The sequence below is a fragment of the Carassius carassius genome, chromosome 8, assembly GCF_963082965.1.
Source record: "Carassius carassius chromosome 8, fCarCar2.1, whole genome shotgun sequence".
NCBI lineage: Eukaryota > Metazoa > Chordata > Actinopteri > Cypriniformes > Cyprinidae > Carassius > Carassius carassius.
The window spans coordinates 32170856-32190744 of record NC_081762.1 but is presented as its reverse complement, the minus strand read 5'-3'; the positions used below and the strand labels follow the sequence as shown (position 1 = coordinate 32190744).

Sequence of the window (19889 nt, the reverse complement as noted above, 5' to 3'; positions counted from 1 at the left end):
ACACTTCCAGTCAAAAGCCTTTGAACAGAAATATTTTTTTACATTTTTTAAAGAATTCTGCTCAACCAGCCTGCATTTATTTTATTCAAAAAACAAAAGCCATTATATTGTGAAATAATTTTACTATTTAAAATAAAAATGCTTTCTATTTGAATATAGTTTAAAGTGTAAGTTATTTCTGTGATGCACAGCTGTATTTTCAGCATCATTCCTGAGTCTTCAGTGTCACATGATCTTCAGAAATCATTAAGATATCCTGATTTGTTGTTCTAGAAACCTTTTTTTATTGATATTATTATCATCAATATTTAGAACAGTTGTGTACATTTTGTTCAAGATTCTTTGATGAATAGAAGGATCCAAGATAAGAGTTTATCTGTAATAAAAAGCTTTTTTAACATTATACACTATACCATCCAAAAGTGTGGAGTCAGAACATTTAAATCATTATATATTTAGTATTAAATTATAGAAATTAATACTTTTATTTAGCAAGGACGCATTAAATAGATGATAAAGACATCTATAATGTTACAATATATACTGAACTTTCTATTCATCAAAGAAACCTAAACAAAAAATCTCTAGGGGCTATTTTTAACCTTATAATAATAATATAGCACCCGGCACGCGTTTTTTTTAGCAGCAAATTGGAATGATTTCTGAAGAATCGTGTGCCCTGAGTAATGATGTTAAATTCAGCATTGAAATCACAAGACTGAATTTACTTTTTTAAATATATTCAAATGGATAGCAGTTATTTTAAATAGTAAAAATATTTCAAAATATTACTGCTTTTGTTGTATTTTGAATCAAATAAATGCAGGCTTAAAAAAAAACACCTTGCTTGTAGTGTATTTGGAATAAAACGAGACTGAAACAAAATAAAGCCCTTAGAGTGTCTTACCTGAGCCTCGCCAGAGACACTGCTTCCAGTGTCAGATGGCTGTGACAGCACTGAAGAGGCAGGGGCGAGATACTGTCCCTCTCCTCCAGATGATGTGGACGGCTCAGCCAGTGATGCTGGGGACTGAGGCAGAGGCAAAGATGAGGGGCTGTTTCTGAGATCACGGCAGGGGTCATCCTCATATAGCACTGGAACTGTGATGTCCTCCATGCTCTCTTCCTCAAACCCCTCATCTAGCAGGTCCTGATCATCAACCTCCTCCACCAGCCGGTCTTCCTCCTCTGGGTTCTGGAGCACTGGAGTCAGTGTTTTGCCAGTCTGGCTGTAAAGGTACTCGATTCCCAGCAATTCACCTACAATAATAAAATAATAAAAAAAGAAAAAAGTGCTCTTAATAATTTATCAAGTACATTGGAGGCTAAATAGATAACTTAATAGAATATTGCAAAAGAACAAATTAAATTTCTTACCTGTATATGCTCCAGGAGGGCGATAGCGCTCATCCCAGGGCTTCCCAAAGACTGTTCGGCTAAGCCGGTCCACAGCCTCTCTCATGGCACTGCCATATGTCCGAATGGAGGACGCCCGTTTTATGGCATCTTCCATTCGGTCATCATTCCAACGCATCAAGCCCTCAAGGAGATAGGCCTGAAAATGCGCATCGCTGGCACTGGTTCCTAAAAGTTAAATAATATTAAAAAATATATAAAAAAGGGTTTTATATGTCACATATGTACAATATATGTACTACACATAAGGTGCTCTGAAGTAACTTGTATACTACATTTAATAGAGTTGTGTAACTAAATTAAAAATGATTGTCACTTATTCCTGTATTACTAGTGACTTGTTAGTCAAGACAGCTTTGTCAATGCTAATGACATTAAAAAGTAATTGTAATGTAGAGTGTGACATTTATTAATGCGGCATTACTTTAAAGTGATGGAAGCAGTTACAGTGCTTATATTTTCTACAGAAAAATAATAATCCATATGCATGTAATACCTGGAATAAAACGGTTCAGGTGGAGGTGGAACGACTCCAAGGAGGTAGAGCCACGAGCACACCTGTAGCAGCACAGCTCCACGCTGCCTTTCTTCAGTGTCCCTGTCTTCATGTGCAGCGGAAAGTCCTCTGGGTCTTGTATACACTGGACGTGCTTGCGCTGTTCCTTCCATATCTGCTGGATCCGTTCGTGGTCCAGCAGAGGAACTCCCAGGGTGTCCTTCCCATCCGCACTGTCAAACTGATCAATCAGTGACCCAATCAATCTGGCGGTCTCCTCCACCCCCCTGGTCCTCCTCCGGCAGTGCAGTGCCATCTCCCTCCGGGTAATGCAAGCACTGACCGCCTTTTCTGAGATGTGGCCAGTCTTCTTTACCGCCAGGTCACTCTCTTTTGCAGAGCGAAGAGCAGCCACATCCTCTGGATCCCACTGAAAGATGCACGTGGACAGACGTGCCATGAAGATCCCGTAGAGTCGAAGAGCCTCTGTCGTGACACCTGCAGCAAATCGCCGCATGAAGTGCCAGATGTCGAGGCGCACTACAAGCTCATCCCACTCCGAAAACATGATCTTCACCCGCGATTGGCCATACTGACTGCAGCAGTCCCTGTCCACGTACATCACTTTTGGGGCTGCCTCTCCTGCCTCTCAGTAGCGTTTCATCAGACCAGCTGCCATGGAGTCCAGTCCATGTCCCTCGGCAGCTGTCAGCACAGAGACAAGGACCTGGCCGTGTTCATTTCCGACATTTGTGCACCAGGCAGCTGTTCCTGAAGCAGCACCGGCAAGTTTCTTTGTAACCTATTGGGAAAAATAAAAGATGTGCTCTTTATGTATGCACATCACACACATATCCATATCTGGCAAATTTCTGGATATAAACAGGGCTTTGATACCTTTTTTGTCGAATCCATCTTGAGAACACAGCCAAAGACAGATGTTAATTGTTAATAGATGTTAACACGGCTAACAGCCACTTAGGTTTAGGCAGGGCAGGTAAAAGTGGAGGATCAGCAAACACAGGAGGCTGCACAAGGGAGGACCTTGTGAATGGTTCGCAGACAGTCAGGTACTGCAAGACACGCTGTGTCCATGCCTCACTGTGCTGTTCCATCAGCTTCCTGTAAAGCTGAGTCACACTGTTGCCCAGTGTCCTCTCCCTCATCATCCTCAGCACCCGGTTGTCACATGAGTATCTAAGGAAACAACAGTATAATCATGCAAATGCTTAAGTTGGTAAAAAATAACCCATATAAAAGCACCTAATAATGAATGATTGTCATTATGAATTACCTGTATGTCAGCAAAGCTGGAAACTGACTGCGGTGGCCCATATCCAGCTGTCTTAGGATGTCCTCAGACCAGGCAGGATATTTCTTTTTGCAGCGTTTGCACTCCAGATACTCAGTGGCAAGGTCATACCACCGGTCCATGTCCAAGACCTTACGCACGGTACGGTAAATTCCTGCCGCTGTTAGTCTGTGCTTACCACAGTCTGGGCGAACACAGACAAGAGGAAATAACCACATCTTCAGCGGCATCCATAAGAAAAGGGGGCGACAGAAGAAGAGGTCAGGTGAGGCAGGGGGCTGAGTGTTTATTAAAGGGGGCTGAGGAGGATACCACCAAAGTTTCAGCTGGGACACTAGTTCTGACTTGCCGGTTCATGGGTTGGCCTTAAATAGTGTGTTCCGGATCCACTCATGCTGGAAAGGTGGAAGTTGATCTTTCCAGTGACTTGGAAGCTCAGCTGGTGGCTGGTGATGTGAAGGAGCTGGTGCCTTGGCAGTTTCCACTGATGGAGATGGACCAGCACAGTCCTCTGAGTGAATAGTAAAAAAAAATCAATAAGGATGACTGTTGCAGTTGATAGTAATATGCCATAAATGCAACGGACAAACAGCCTGCAAAGCACAATTTTTGGACAAGTATTCATAATTATTATGTTATATTTAGGAACGAGAGTGAAGAAAGTGGTACTAGTGTTAAGGAAGCAAAGAACACAGCATACACTATATTAATTTAAGGAGAATGGAATCAGTGCAGCTCACTGAGAATGAGGATCAGATGGAATGGAGGAAGGAAAATGTGGTGTGATGAATTAAGTGTAAAGCAACGAAGCCCACGGACATGAAGCATACACACAGATAGAGTAAGGAAAAACTGTTCCTCTAATCATTAGAACAATGAATCTCCACCATCCTGTCTGCTCAGGGAGAGCTGAAGAGTGTGTGAGAAGAGCAAGCGGTGTGAAAAAGTTATCTGGTGATTATCTAACAACGGGTAAGTTCAGAAACGCAAATAAATACACTGACACCTTGGAACATCCTTACGGTTTTGAAGAAGTGCACTCAAAGAAAGCATCCCGCTTGAGGCATGATATGATATAATTCTGTATTGTAAACAAAACATATTTTAAAATGTTGATTATTTTCCCCCAAGAAATACCGCTTCTCAGTGTGTTTTCACAAAACATTCTTGTAATATGTGCATTCGTGTCATATGCCACACCTGTATTTAGCTGTCCTTCACATTGTGATGCAGCAAATACCAGCTCCTCATCGTCATCTTCAGCAGTGGGAACGGACTTGCCTGGAGCACAAATGTTAAAACTATCATTGTGAACAATACACAGAGACAAACATATGTAAGATGGTGCTTACTTACCAGTAGCGAAAAGCTGCATGGGGGGCAAATGTTTGGCTGGGGGTTCTGCTGCTGGAGGAGGTAAAGTGCACTGCAATAATGGATCTGGAAACGGCAAGTTGACAAGTTTGCCATAATGATAAATTAATATATGTAGAAATGCTGTAGGTAAAATTCTATATTCACACTCCTACTCACAGGCTTTAACTGGTGACGTGAGTTTTTTCGCCAGCTGTGAAGGCGACAAATTTTTGCCACGTGCCAACAGCGCTTTCACAGTTGCGGTCTTCTGTACACCAGTTTGGATAGCTGCAGGTGGAGGTGCAGTGGTTGCAGAAACACTGGAGGTTGCAGCGTGAGGTGCAGGCTGATGTACGCTGGTGCCCACAGCAGAAGCCCGTCTTTTCAGGACATATGTCTTGAAAATGGCCATGTTGGTTTTGGGCCTGGCATCTGCCTTAACGAGGTACCTGATGAGGGCTTGAGCCTCCTTGCTCTGGTCCTCATAAACATCTTTCATTGACCGGCCCTGGAAGTCACCAAACTCCACCATCAAGCAGCCCTGATCTCCAGTTGCCCGGGCTTCTGCCTGCATTTCCTGCTTCCTCTGATACTTCTCCACTTCTTCTGCCATCTCTCTAATTTGAGAAGTGTACTGTAGGAACAGTTGTTTATTTTCTGACAGGGGTGTTGTCTGCGCCGTCTCATTGGAAATGCTGAGCACCAAATACACGGCATACCCCAGAGAGTTTTCCAGGAACCATCTAAATCTCTGGCCCTGGTACTTCCCAAACTGAAGTTTGCAGTGAGCCAGTACTAAAAACTGGTCACTGGGGTCTCCACCGTTTGTGCTGACAAAAGTACTGGCCTCTGACAGCACCTCATCCTTAGGTTTGGCCCTTCCAGACTCCACATTTTCAAGGCGCCTCGCCTCCACCGAAGGTGCCATGAGGAGTCGGCTTGATGTTGCCGATTGCCGTTGAAAAGAGGGATATGCATACATTTTCTGAAATGAAAATCAGAAAAAGACTACTACCTTTTGCAACCTAAAAGACACCTGTATGTTAAGTGTGTAACAATAATTTAACAAGCTACGCATAAACTATATTACTGTGGTAATAAACATGGCCATTACATAAACTGTCCTGAAGATGAGTTTTCTACAAAGGACAGGAATCCCTGACATATAAAATATTTAACGTCAATATGAAGTCTGAAATTTCCTTTTATTTTCAATGCTGTCATCTTAAACCATGATTACACACACACCAGGCTACAAAATATTACATTAAACATATCATACTTCAAATGTTGTCATCTTACCCCAGGGTTACACCAGGTGCTTTTACCTCTTAAAATCTCAGCCATTTTTCTGTGTTTTTAACTTTCTGGTCTACCTAAATTAAAATGAGCACTATTCCCACATACTTTGGCCCATATGGATACATTTGGCCTTTTTTTGTTTGTTTTTAGTTAAGACTCTCAATGTTTTTTTATAAAAAAAGTCATTATTATTACATTATTTTAGAAAATATCAATTATTTCTTGGTAAATGCAGTTTTCCATATCTCCACAACAATTTGGTCACGATTTTTACAATTAAAATGTGTGTGTGTTATTATGTGTTAATACCAAATATAAATGTAAATAGTTTAATCATTATTTTCATTCATAGGGCCCAGAAACCATGATTTCTTAGACCATAAACACATCATTGTTGACAGTAGCATAGCTTAATTAGGTGACGGTCGATAAATTTAACTTATCTGATCATTTATCATGTGAAAAGTTACAGGTTCACAGGTACTGAAGAAAGCATGAACTGTACATGCTAGCTAGCTATACTGACACGATTCATTTTCCAAAAATACACACTGTATATGAACAAATAATGACCAGTTTTCAATGAATGAAGTAATAGCCTTACCTTTAACAAAGATGACAACAACGGCGATTGGTCAAAAGGAGGCCACAGGAGAGAAACGCGATTGATCAAAAGTAAGCCACGGAAGAGAAACGCGATTGTTCAAAAGTAAGCCACAGGCGAAACGCGATTGGTCAAAAGTAAGCCACAGGCGAAACGCGATTGGTCAAAAGTAAGCCACAGGCGAAACGCGATTGGCTCATGTGGGCTTACTTTGTGCTTACTTAGGCTCAGTCGGTGGGAAGCAGTGGGCGCAAGCGAGAGGTAGCGGGATCGATGCCTGCATTCTCCAAGTTGGCTCCTGCCCTTTTACTCACACATCCCTAGATCAGTGGTTTTCAATCCTGTCCTGGAGGCATCCCTGCCCTGCACATTTCGCATTTCCCCTCATCTAACACACCTGTTTCAAATCATCAGCTCATTAGTAGAGACTGCAAGACCTGATTTGGGTGTGTCTAATAAGGGAGACAATAAAAATGTGCAGGGCAGGGGTGCCTCCAGGACAGGTTTGAGAACCACTGCCCTAAAGAGACAGACTAAGCATTGATGCAATGCGGCCACACTCTTTACGTTAGTTAATTTTTTTGAAATAAAAGGTGCCGAAAAGTATTTCAGACATTGTCCTGCGCAAACTGGTGGCAAAATAGGTCCCACCAAGATTTAAACTCAGATCACTGGATTCAGAGTCCAGAGTGCTAACCATTACACCATGGAACCTTAACTGGTGCAGCTGTTGCTCACAGGGCCACAAACACTGGCACCATCGCCAAACTAGTGCTGTTTTATCTTTTCCTGCGGCAAGAAAGCACACAGCCTCCACCGAGATTCGAACTCAGATCGCTGGATTCAAAGCCCAGAGTGCTGACCATTACACCATGGAACCAAAACTGCTTGGTTGGAGGCCAACTTGGAAACAGATAGCTCTCTGGCTGTGGGGAAGCAGTTATACAGAGAGGTTGGAACCCAGTGATTTTTGGTCAATGGCCCGCCTCAAAAAAGGGAAAAGTGTGGGAGATGTTGCCGAATCCCGGGATCAAACCAGGGACCTTTAGATCTTCAGTCTAACGCTCTCCCAACTGAGCTATTTAGGCTACAACAAACCTCTGCTTAGCAAGCAGGGATTTCAGTGAGATCACCCTACTCTTTGTCGGAGCTGAAGAGCACAGCAGAGATGAGCCCCCAGACAATAAAAACAGCTGGCCAGTATGGGGATCGAACCCGCGACCTTGGCATTATTAGCACCACGCTCCAACCAGCTGAGCTAACCGGCCTGGCTTAGCCATCCGTGTCTGCCTGATTAGCAAAAACCTGCGATAATGTTTGTGAATGCAATGAGACAATAAAGCTTCACGTTTTAACCTGAACAAGGGCTCGTCCAGGATTTGAACCCGGGACCTCTCGCACCCAAAGCGAGAATCATACCCCTAGACCAATGAGCCTTCTTCTTCTGGTGAAATTAACCAATATCCAACATTTTTTCTATGAATATTTTTACATTACTATGGGATATTCGGGGGATCCCTAGAGGGCAAGGGGCCTATCGTATGCGACCAACCACGAGTTCCTGGGTGGTCCGGTTCCTGAGTTATAACGGTTCAAATTCCAAATTTTGGGGGGCCGTAACTCGGACCTCCGGGGTCATAGGGACTGGGGGCTGGTGTCGTCGCATAGAGGGCCCCCTGGTCTGACTTTGTCCCGATTTTGGTGCAGCTTGGCCCCGTTTTGGCGGAGTTACAGCTTGGCAAAATGTGTGACATTTTGGTTAACATTCACCACGTGGTGAAATTAACCAAAATCCAACATTTTTTCTATGCATATTTCTTCAGTATAATGGGATAAAATGTACAAAAATTTATTCCTCTGAGTGCCCTGCGTACAGTAGAGGTGTTTTCTTTAATAATATGGCACACATTTGAAATAAAGTTAAATACAGTTGCTATTTAATGAACAGTGAGACACGCACCACATGTGGTGCACAAGTGTACCAAAATTCTACGCTCGTTTTTATGCAAATTCTTCAGTATTTTTGTATAAAACTTGCAAAAATGGATTCCTCTGAATGCCCTTTGTACAGTACAAGTGTTTTCTCTAGGCCTCATCATAAAAATTTTCTTCCGACTTCCACCCCCCTCGAGCTGCCTTCTCTAGCCGGGGAGGGTGCACCCTGGCCGGCATGGATGAGTAGGTGCGAGGGGGGTGGATGGTACTATTATTTTGCTAATATCTCCGCGAAGCGGTGGACCCCGGGGCTGAAATTCGGGGGATCCCTAGAGGGTCGAGGGGCCTACCGTATGCGACCACCGTCGAGTTCCTGGGTGGTCCGGTTCCTTAGTTATAACGGATATAATTCCACATTTTGGGGGGCCGTAACTCGGACCCCCGGGGTCATAGGGACATGGGCCTGTGTCGTCGGATAGAGGGCCCACTGGTCTGACTTTGTCCCGATTTTGGTGCAGTTTGGCCCCGTTTTGGTAGAGTTACAGCTTGGCAAAATGTGTGACATTTTGGTTAACATTCACCTCATGTGGTGAAATTAACCAAAATCCAACATTTTTTCTATGCATATTTCTACAGTATTATGGCATAAAATTTACAAAAATGGATTCCCCTTAGTGCCCTGAGTACAGTACAAGTGTTTTCTCTAGGCCTCATTCTAAAATATTTCTTCCGACTTCCACCCCCCTCGAGCTGCCTTCTCTAGCCGGTTTCAAATCATCAGCTCATTAGTAGAGACTGCAAGACCTGATTTGGGTGTGTCTAATAAGGGAGACAATAAAAATGTGCAGGGCAGGGGTGCCTCCAGAACAGGTTTGAAAACCACTGCCCTAAATAGACAGACTGAGCATCGATGCAATGCGGCCACACTCTCTACGTTAGTTAATTTTTTTGGACTAAAAGCTGCCGCAAAGTATTTCAGACATTGTCCTGCGCAAACTGGTTGCAAAATAGGCAGGGCACCAGAAACATCTGAGACACAACAGGGGCAGTGGGTGTGTCAGGAACCAATGGGTGTGGTGCTGTCGGCCTGGGACAAATTGGCCTTCACTGGGTGGACGTGGCTGAACGCTGAGGGTGTACGGCTGATGGCCAGATTGAAGTTGCTGTGGCAGATGTACAGGTAGCTGAGGGCCCAATCTTTCTAAACTTGGTCTTTGCCTGTCCAGCTGTGTCTGGTGGCATCTGGTAGGTATGCAACTGGTGGCTATATTGTGGAGGCACAACAGGCTGTACTCGTGCTGGAGGCAAAGCATCCAAAGCAACTGGATGTGCCTCTGGAAGGTCCAGCCCTTGCAACAGCAATGAGACCTCCTGACCTTTTAAACGGTAATTGTGTCACGTCGTAAGAGTCCTATGATTTACCTCATTTAGCTGAAGGGTTGTGTCACTCATCACCGTTCCATTGCTCAAGATTAGCTGCCGAATTCTTCTGTAATCACGAAGAATGAGATCCCATCTAGACAGAGATTCTGTCCGCTGTTTCTTGGGGCTTCGGTGGATGTTACATAACCTTATGAAAATTATTTCAACAAGGCAACAGCAATTAGGCCACTGTGCTGGAGAGCTGCTAGAACCCAAAACACACCTTTTTGTGCTTTCGACACCAGGAGTGAAGACAGCTTTCTTTTTCGGGGACCTAAAACGTCCTGTAAGTAGCCTGTCTTGATGACGAGCAGCATACACTACCCTGTCTTTATCAAATTTGTCCAGGTTCTGCCAAAAACCCACAATGGTCGCAACTTGTTGGTTGGTAAGTGTGAGGCTTGTCTGTGTGCGCAGCTCCACCAGACACTCCACCAACGCATCCACCCGGTCCATTCCACGAATGCAGTGCTCGTCAACAGCCTGGAAATATATAACTGTTGGTTAGGTATTTACATGCTGTTAAGTAAGTTTACTGCTTAATGGCAAATAACTAAATCAGTCACAATTCGTATAGAAAAGGAAATTTTACCATTGCTGAGGGTGTATCTAAAGGAGCCTGGACACTGAGCAGTGGTGGAGTCTGGACACTGGGCACTGGTGCAGCTACACTGGGCACTGGTGCAGCTGAAGGAGCCTGGACTCTGAGCAGTGGTGGAGCCAGGACACTGGGCACTGGTGCAGCTGAAGGAGCCCGGACTCTGAGCAGTGGTGGAGCCTGGACACTGGGCACTGGTGCAGCTGAAGAAGCCCGGACTCTGAGCAGTGGTGGAGCCAGGACACTGGGCACTGGTGCAGCTGAAGGAGCCTGGACACTGGGCACTGGTGCAGCTACACTGGGCACTGGTGCAGCTGAAGGAGCCTGGACACTGGGCACTGGTGCAGCTACACCGGGCACTGGTGCAGCTGAAGGAGCCCGGACTCTGGGCAGTGGTGGAGCCTGGACACTGGCCACTGGTGCAGCTACACTGGGCACTGGTGCAGCTGAAGGAACCTGGACACTGGGCACTGGTGGAGTCTGGACACTGGGCACTGGTGCAGCTGAAGGAGCCTGGACACTGGGCACTGGTGGAGTCTGGACACTGGTGCAGCTACACTGGGCACTGGTGCAGCTGAAGGAGCCCGCACTCTGGGCAGTGGTGGAGCCTGGACACTGGGCACTGGTGCAGCTGAAGGAGCCTGGACACTGGGCACTGGTGCAGCTACACTGGGCACTGGTGCAGCTGAAAGAGCCTGGACAATGGGCACTGGTGCCGCTACACTGGGCACTTGTGCAGCTGAAGGAGCCTGGACACTGGGCCATGGTGGAGCCTGGACACTGGGCACTGGTGCAGCTACACTTGGCACTGGTGCAGCTGAAGGAGTCTGGACACTGGGCACTGGTGCAGCTACACTGGGCACTGGTGCAGCTGAAGGAGCCTGGACACTGGGCCATGGTGGAGTCTGGATACTGGGCACTGGTGCAGCTGAAGGAGCCTGGACACTGGGCACTGGTGGAGTCTGGAGGCACCCCTGCCCTTCACATTTTGAATGTTTCCCTCATCTAACACACCTGTTTCAAATCATCAGCTCATTAGTAGAGACCGCGAGACCTTATTTGGGTGTGTCTAATAAGGGAGACAATAAAAATGTGCAGGGCAGGGGTGCCTCCAGGACAGGTTTGAAAACCACTGCCCTAAAGAGACAGACTGAGCATCGATGCAATGCGGCCACAATCTCTACGTTAGTTTTTTTTTTGGACTAAAAGCTGCCGAAAAGTATTTCAGACATTGTCCTGCGCAAACTGGTTGCAAAATAGGTCCCACCGAGATTTGAACTCGGATCACTGGATTCAGAGTCCAGAGTGCTAACCATTACACCATGGAACCTAAACTGGTGCAGCTGTTGCTCACAGGGCTACAAACACTGGCACCATCACCAAGCTAGTGCTGTTTTATCTTTTCCTGCGGCAAGAAAGCACACAGGCTCCACCGAGATTCGAACTCAGATTGCTGGATTCAAAGCCCAGAGTGCCATTGCACCATGGAACCGAAACTGCTTGGTTGGAGGCCAACTTGGAAACAGATAGCTTTCTGGCTGTGGGGAAGCAGTTATACAGAGAGGTTGGAACCCAGTGATTTTTGGTCAATGGCCCGCCTCAAAAAAGGGAAAAGTGTGGGAGATGTTGCCGAAACCTGGGATCAAACCAGGGACCTTTAGATCTTCAGTCTAACATTCTCTCATCTGAGCTATTTCGGCTACAACACACCTCTGCTTAGCAAGCATTTATTTCAGTGAGATCACCCTACTCTTTGTCGTAGCTGAAGAGCAGAGCAGAGATGAGCCCCCAGACAATAAAAACAGCTGGCCAGTACGGGGATCAAACCCGCGATCTTGGCGTTATTAGCACCACGCTCTAACCAGCTGAGCTAACCGGCCTGTCTTAGCCATCCGTGTCTGCCTGATTGGAAAAAACCTGCCATAATGTTTGTGAATGCAATGAGACAATAAAGCTTCACATTTTAACCTGAACAAGGGCTCATCCGGGATTTGAACCCGGGACCTCTCGCACTCAAAGCAAGAATCATACCCACAGACCAACGAGCCTTCTTGCCCAAAGCCAAGAAAAAAGAGCTATTTCAGCATCAACAAAAGAAGGAACATGAACTAATGTGGAAGCAATCAAAGTCCTCGAGACAGTGTGAAAGGCTAAGGAATGCAAGTTGGCCTCTTAATTGACCTAAAAATGGGGCTGTATCTAACATGTAGAGGGATATTAGGGAGGACAGCTGAAACGGTCAGATGCCACTTAGACCAGCGGGTCTCAATTCCAGTCCCGGAAGGGAGGACGCCAACTTGGAAACAGATAGCTCTCTGGCTGTGGGAAAGCAGTTATACCTGTTCCTCTGGGTGCAACGGGACACAGAAGCAGCAGCGCTGGAGCAGGCGCTGGAGCAGGCGGAGCTGGGCCTGGACCGGATGTCAAAGCACCAGAAGATGGAATCACCATCGACACAGTCATGTCTGGGTTAAGGACTAGTGTGCCTAACAGTGACCCAGGTGCTGAAATGGGCTGCACAACTCCTGATGCTGTGGGGACGGGTGCGATAGGGCACTTGTCCCACCCAGCGATGCCATCAGGTCCAATGACTGCTCCCTAGTAAATGCAGATTAGTGTTAATATACACTTTCAGTCAAAAGCCTTTGAACAGAAATATTTTTTAACATTTTTTAAAGAATTCTGCTCAACAAGCCTGCATTTATTTTATTCAAATACAACAAAAGCCATTATATTGTGAAATAATTTTACTATTTAAAATAAAAATGCTTTCTATTTGAATATAGTTTAAAGTGTAAGTTATTTCTGTGATGCACAGCTGTGTTTTCAGCATCATTCCTCCAGTCTTCAGTGTCACATGATCTTCAGAAATCATTCAGATATCCTGATTTGTTGTTCTAGAAACCTTTTTTTATTGATATTATTATCAATATTTAGAACAGTTGTGTACATTTTGTTCAAGATTCTTTGATGAATAGAAGGATCCAAGATAAGAGTTTATCTGTAATAAAAAGCTTTTTTAACATTATACACTATACCATCCAAAAGTGTGGAGTCAGAACATTTAAATCATTATATATTTAGTATTAAATGATAGAAATTAATACTTTTATTTAGCAAGGACGCATTAAATACATGATAAAGACATTTATAATGTTACAATATATACTGAACTTTCTATTCATCAAAGAAACCTAAACAAAAAATCTCTAGGGGCTATTTTTAACCTAATAATAATAATAATATAGCACCCGGCACCCGATTTTTTTAGCAGCAAATTGGAATGATTTCTGAAGAATCGTGTGCCCTGAGTAATGATGCTAAAATTCAGCATTGAAATCACAAGACTGAATTACTTTTTTAAATATATTCAAATGGATAGCAGTTATTTTAAATAGTAAAAATATTTCAAAATATTACTGCTTTTGTTGTATTTTGAATCAAATAAATGCAGGCTTAAAAAAAAACACCTTGCTTGTAGTGTATTTGGAATAAAACGAGACTGAAACAAAATAAAGCCCTTAGAGTGACTTACCTGAGCCTCGCCGGAGACACTGCTTCCAGTGTCAGATGGCTGTGACAGCACTGAAGAGGCAGGGGTGAGATGCTGTCCCTCTCCTCCAGATGATGTGGACAGCTCAGCCAGTGATGCTGGGGACTGAGGCAGAGGCAAAGATGAGGGGCTGTTTCTGAGATCACGGCAGGGGTCATCCTCATACAGCACTGGAACTGTGATGTCCTCCATGCTCTCTTCCTCAAACCCCTCATCTAGCAGGTCCTGATCATCAACCTCCTCCACCAGCCGGTCTTCCTCCTCTGGGTTCTGGAGCACTGGAGTCAGTGTTTTGCCAGTCTGGCTGTAAAGGTACTCGATTCCCAGCAATTCACCTACAATAATAAAATAATAAAAAAAGAAAAAAGTGCTCTTAATAATGTATCAAGTACATTGGAGGCTAAATAGATAACTTAATAGAATATTGCAAAAGAACAAATTAAATTTCTTACCTGTATATGCTCCAGGAGGGCGATAGCGCTCATCCCAGGGCTTCCCAAAGACTGTTCGGCTAAGCCGGTCCACAGCCTCTCTCATGGCACTGCCATATGTCCGAATGGAGGACGCCCGTTTTATGGCATCTTCCATTCGGTCATCATTCCAACGCATCAAGCCCTCAAGGAGATAGGCCTGAAAATGCGCATCGCTGGCACTGGTTCCTAAAAGTTAAATAATATTAAAAAATATATAAAAAAGGGTTTTATATGTCACATATGTACAATATATGTACTACACATGAGGTGCTCTGAAGTAACTTGTATACTAAATTTAATAGAGTTGTGTAACTAAATTAAAAATGATTGTCACTTATTCCTGTATTACTAGTGACTTGTGACATTAAAAAGTAATTGTAATGTAGAGTGTGACATTTATTAATGCGGCATTACTTTAAAGTGATGGAAGCAGTTACAGTGCTTATATTTTCTACAGAAAAATAATAATCCATATGCATGTAATACCTGGAATAAAACGGTTCAGGTGGAGGTGGAACGACTCCAAGGAGGTAGAGCCATGAGCACACCTGTAGCAGCACAGATCCACGCTGCCTTTCTTCAATGTCCCTGTCTTCATGTACAGCGGAAAGTCCTCTGGGTCTTGTATACACTGGACGTGCTTGCGCTGCTCCTTCCATATCTGCTGGATCCGTTCGTGGTCCAGCAGAGGAACTCCCAGGGTGTCCTTCCCATCCGCACTGTCAAACTGATCAATCAGTGACCCAATCAATCTGGCGGTCTCCTCCACCCCCCTGGTCCTCCTCCGGCAGTGCAGTGCCAACTCCCTCCGGGTAATGCGAGCACTGACCGCCTTTTCTGAGATGTGGCCAGTCTTGCTGCCAGGTCACTCTCTTTTGCAGAGCGAAGAGCAGCCACATCCTCTGGATCCCACTGAAAGATGCACTTGGACAGACGTGCCATGAAGATCCCGTAGAGTGGATGAGCCTCTGTCGTGACACCTGCAGCAAATCACCGCATGAAGTGCCAGATGTCGAGGCGCACTACAAGCTCATCCCACTCCGAAAACATGATCTTCACCCGCGATTGGCCATACTGACTGCAGCAGTCCCTGTCCACGTACATCACTTTTGGGGCTGCCTCTCCTGCCTCTCGGTAGCGTTTCATCAGACCAGCTGCCATGGAGTCCAGTCCATGTCCCTCGGCAGCTGTCAGCACAGAGACAAGGACCTGGCGGTGTTCATTTCCGACATTTGTGCACCAGGCAGCTGTTCCTGAAGCAGCACCGGCAAGTTTCTTTGTAACCTATTGGGAAAAATAAAAGATGTGCTCTTTATGTACGCACATCACACACATATCCATATCTGGCAAATTTCTGGATATAAACAGGGCTTTGATACCTTTTTTGTCGAATCCATCTTGAGAACACAGCCAAAGACAGATGTTAATTTGGCCTTGACCTCGTGCAGTCGCCCCAGAACATCCCTGGCATACACGGCTAACAGCCACTTAGGTTTAGGCAGGGCAGGTAAAAGTGGAGGATCAGCAAACACAGGAGGCTGCACAAGGGAGGACCTTGTAAATGGTTCGCAGGCAGTCAGGTACTGCAAGACACGCTGTGTCCATGCCTCACTGTGCTGTTCCATCAGCTTCCTGTAAAGCTGAGTCACACTGTTGCCCAGTGTCCTCTCCCTCATCATCCTCAGCACCCGGTTGTCACATGAGTATCTAAGGAAACAACAGTATAATCATGCAAATGCTTTATTTGGTAAAAAATAACCCATATAAAAGCACCTAATAATGAATGATTGTCATTATGAATTACCTGTATGTCAGCAAAGCTGGAAACTGACTGCGGTGGCCCATATCCAGCCGCCTAGGATGTCCTCAGACCAGGCAGGGTATTTCTTTTTGCAGCGTTTGCACTCCAGATACTCAGTGGCAAGGTCATACCACCCGTCGATGTCCAAGACCTTACGCACGGTACGGTAAATTCCTGCCGCTGTTAGTCTGTGCTTACCACAGTCTGGGTGAACACAGACAAGAGGAAATAACCACATCTTCAGCGGCATCCATAAGAACAGGGGCCGACAGAAGAAGAGGTCAGGTGAGGCAGGGGGCTGAGTGTTTATTAAAGGGGGCTGAGGAGGATACCACCAAAGTTTCAGCTGGGACACTAGTTCTGACTTGCCGGTTCGTGGGTTGGCCTTAAATAGTGTGTTCCGGATCCACTCATGCTGGCAAGGTGGAAGTTGATCTTTCCAGTGACTTGGAAGCTCAGCTGGTGGCTGGTGATGTCAAGGAGCTGGTGCCTTGGCAGTTTCCACTGATGGAGATGGACCAGCACAGTCCTCTGAGTGAATAGTAAAAAAAAAAACAATAAGGATGACTGTTGCATTTGATAGTAATATGCCATAAATGCAGCGCACAAACAGCCTGCAAAGCACAATTTTTGGACAAGTATTCATAATTATTATGTTATATTTAGGAACGAGAGTGAAGAAAGTGGTACTAGTGTTAAGGAAGCAAAGAACACAGCATACACTATATTAATTTAAGGAGAATGGAATCAGTGCAGCTCTCTGAGAATGAGGATCAGATGGAATGGAGGAAGGAAAATGTGGTGTGATGAATTAAGTCTAAAGCAACGAAGCCCACGGACATGAAGCATACACACAGATAGAGTAAGGAAAAACTGTTCCTCTAATCATTAGAACAATGAATCTCCACCATCCTGTCTGCTCAGGGAGAGCTGAAGAGTGTGTGAGAAGAGCAAGCGGTGTGAAAAAGTTATCTGGTGATTATCTAACAACGGGTAAGTTCGGAAACGCAAATAAATACACTGACACCTTGGAACATCCTTACGGTTTTGAAGAAGTGCACTCAAAGAAAGCATCCCGCTTGAGGCATGATATGATATAATTCTGTATTGTAAACAAAACATATTTTAAAATGTTGATTATTTTCCCCAAAGAAATAACGCTTCTCAGTGTGTTTTCACAAAACATTCTTGTAATATGTGCATTTGTGTCATATGCCACAACTGTATTTAGCTGTGCTTCACATTGTGATGCAGCAAATACCAGCTCCTCATCGTCATCTTCAGCAGTGGGAAAGGACTTGCCTGGAGCACAAATGTTAAAACTATCATTGTGAACAATACGCAGAGACAAACATTTGTAAGATGGTGCTTACTTACCAGTAGCGAAAAGCTGCATGGGGGGCAAATGTTTGGCTGGGGGTTCTGCTGCTGGAGGAGGTAAAGTGGACTGCAATAATGGATCTGGAAACGGCAAGTTGACAAGTTTGCCATAATGATAAATTAATATATGTAGAAATGCTGTAGGTAAAATTCTATATTCACACTCCTACTCACAGGGTTTAACTGGTGACGTGAGTTTTTTGGCCAGCTGTGAAGGCGACAAACTTTTGCCACGTGCCAACAGCGCTTTCACAGTTGCGGTCTTCTGTACACCAGTTTGGATAGCTGCAGGTGGAGGTGCAGTGGTTGCAGAAGCACTGGAGGATGCAGTGTGAGGTGCAGGCTGACGTACGCTGGTGCCCACAGCAGAAGCCCGTCTTTTCAGGACATATGTCTTGAAAATGGCCATGTTGGTTTTGGGCCTGGCATCTGCCTTAACGAGGTACCTGATGAGGGCTTGAGCCTCCTTGCTCTGGTCCTCATAAACATCTTTCATGGACCGGCCCTGGAAGTCACCAAACTCCACCATCAAGCAGCCCTGGTCTCCAGTTGCCCGGGCTTCTGCCTGCATTTCCTGCTTCCTCTGATACTTCTCCACTTCTTCTGCCATCTCTCTAATTTGAGAAGTGTACTGTAGGAACAGTTGTTTATTTTCTGACAGGGGTGTTGTCTGCGCCGTCTCATTGGAAATGCCGAGCACCAAATACACGGCATACCCCAGAGAGTTTTCCAGGAGCCATCTAAATCCCTGGCCCTGGTACTTCCCTCCGCCGAAGGCGCCATGAGGAGTCGGCATGATGTTGCCGATTGGCGTTGAAAAGAGGGATATGCATACATTTTCTGAAATGAAAATCAGAAAAAGACTACTACCTTTTGCAATCTAAAAGACACCTGTATGTTAAGTGTGTAACAATAATTTAACAGGCTACGCATAAACTATATTACTGTGGTAATAAATATGGCCATGACATAAACTGTCCTGAAGATGAGTTTTCTACAAAGGACAGGAATCCCTGACATATAAAATATGTAACGTCAATATGAAGTCTGAAATTTCCTTTTATTTTCAATGCTGTCATCTTAAACCATGATTACACACACACCAGGCTACAAAATATTACATTAAATATATCATACTTCAAATGTTGTCATCTTACCCCAGGGTTACACCAGGTGCTTTACATTACATTTATCTGACGCTTTTATCCAAAGCGACTTACAATTGCTATATATGTCAGAGGTCACACGCCTCTGGAGCAACTAGGGGTTAAGTGTCTTGCTCAGGGACAGATTGGTGTCTCACAGTGGATTCGAACCCGGGTCTCTCACACCAAAGGCATGCATCTTATCCACTGCGCCAACACCACCCCGTAAAGTGTGGGAGATGTTGCCATAACCCAGGATCGAACCAGGGACCTTTAGATCTTCAGTCTAACACTCTCCCAACTGAGCTATTTCGGCTACAACAGCTTTTACCTCTTAAAATCTCAGCCATTTTTCTGTGTTTTTAACTTTCTGGTCTACCTAAATTAAAATGAGCACTATTCCCACATACTTTGGCCCATATGGATACATTTGGCCTTTTTTTGTTAAGACTCTCAATGTTTTTTTTTATAAAAAAAAGTCATTATTATTACATTATTTTAGAAAATATCAATTATTTCTTGGTAAATGCAGTTTTCCATATCTCCACAACAATTTGGTAACGATTTTTACAATTAAAATGTGTGTGTGTTATTATGTGTTAATACCAAATATAAATGTAAATAGTTTAATCATTATTTTCATTCATAGGGCCCAGAAACCATGATTTCTTAGACAATAAACACATCATTGTTGACAGTAGCATAGCTTAATTAGCTGACGGTCGGTAAATTTAACTTATCTGATCATTTATCATGTGAAAAGTTACAGGTTCACAGGTACTGAAGAAAGCATGAACTGTACACGCTAGCTAGCTATACTGACACGATTCATTTTCCAAAAATACACACTGTATATGAACAAATAATGACCAGATTTCAATGAATAAATTAATAGCCTTACCTTTAACAAAGATGACAACAAAGGCGATTGGTCAAAAGGAGGCCACAGGAGAGAAACGCGATTGATCAAAAGTAAGCCACGGAAGAGAAACGCGATTGTTCAAAAGTAAGCCACAGGCGAAACGCGATTGGTCAAAAGTAAGCCACAGGCGGAACGCGATTGGTCAAAAGTAAGCCACAGGCGAAACGCGATTGG

General features: G+C 44.5%; 4 non-coding genes across 4 annotated transcripts; all 4 read right to left on the bottom strand.

The window, feature by feature from the left end:
• Positions 1 to 7850: 7850 nt before the first annotated feature.
• trnap-ugg (transfer RNA proline (anticodon UGG)) lies at positions 7851 to 7922 on the bottom strand. The gene has a single exon. It is a non-coding gene; the product is annotated as a tRNA-Pro (tRNA).
• A 3777-nt stretch (positions 7923 to 11699) lies between these two features.
• Positions 11700 to 11771, bottom strand: trnaq-cug (transfer RNA glutamine (anticodon CUG)). Its single transcript has one exon. It is a non-coding gene; the product is annotated as a tRNA-Gln (tRNA).
• A 476-nt stretch (positions 11772 to 12247) lies between these two features.
• trnai-aau (transfer RNA isoleucine (anticodon AAU)) lies at positions 12248 to 12321 on the bottom strand. The gene has a single exon. It is a non-coding gene; the product is annotated as a tRNA-Ile (tRNA).
• A 6715-nt stretch (positions 12322 to 19036) lies between these two features.
• Positions 19037 to 19109, bottom strand: trnaf-gaa (transfer RNA phenylalanine (anticodon GAA)). The gene has a single exon. It is a non-coding gene; the product is annotated as a tRNA-Phe (tRNA).
• Between the last annotated feature and the right edge of the window lie 780 nt (positions 19110 to 19889).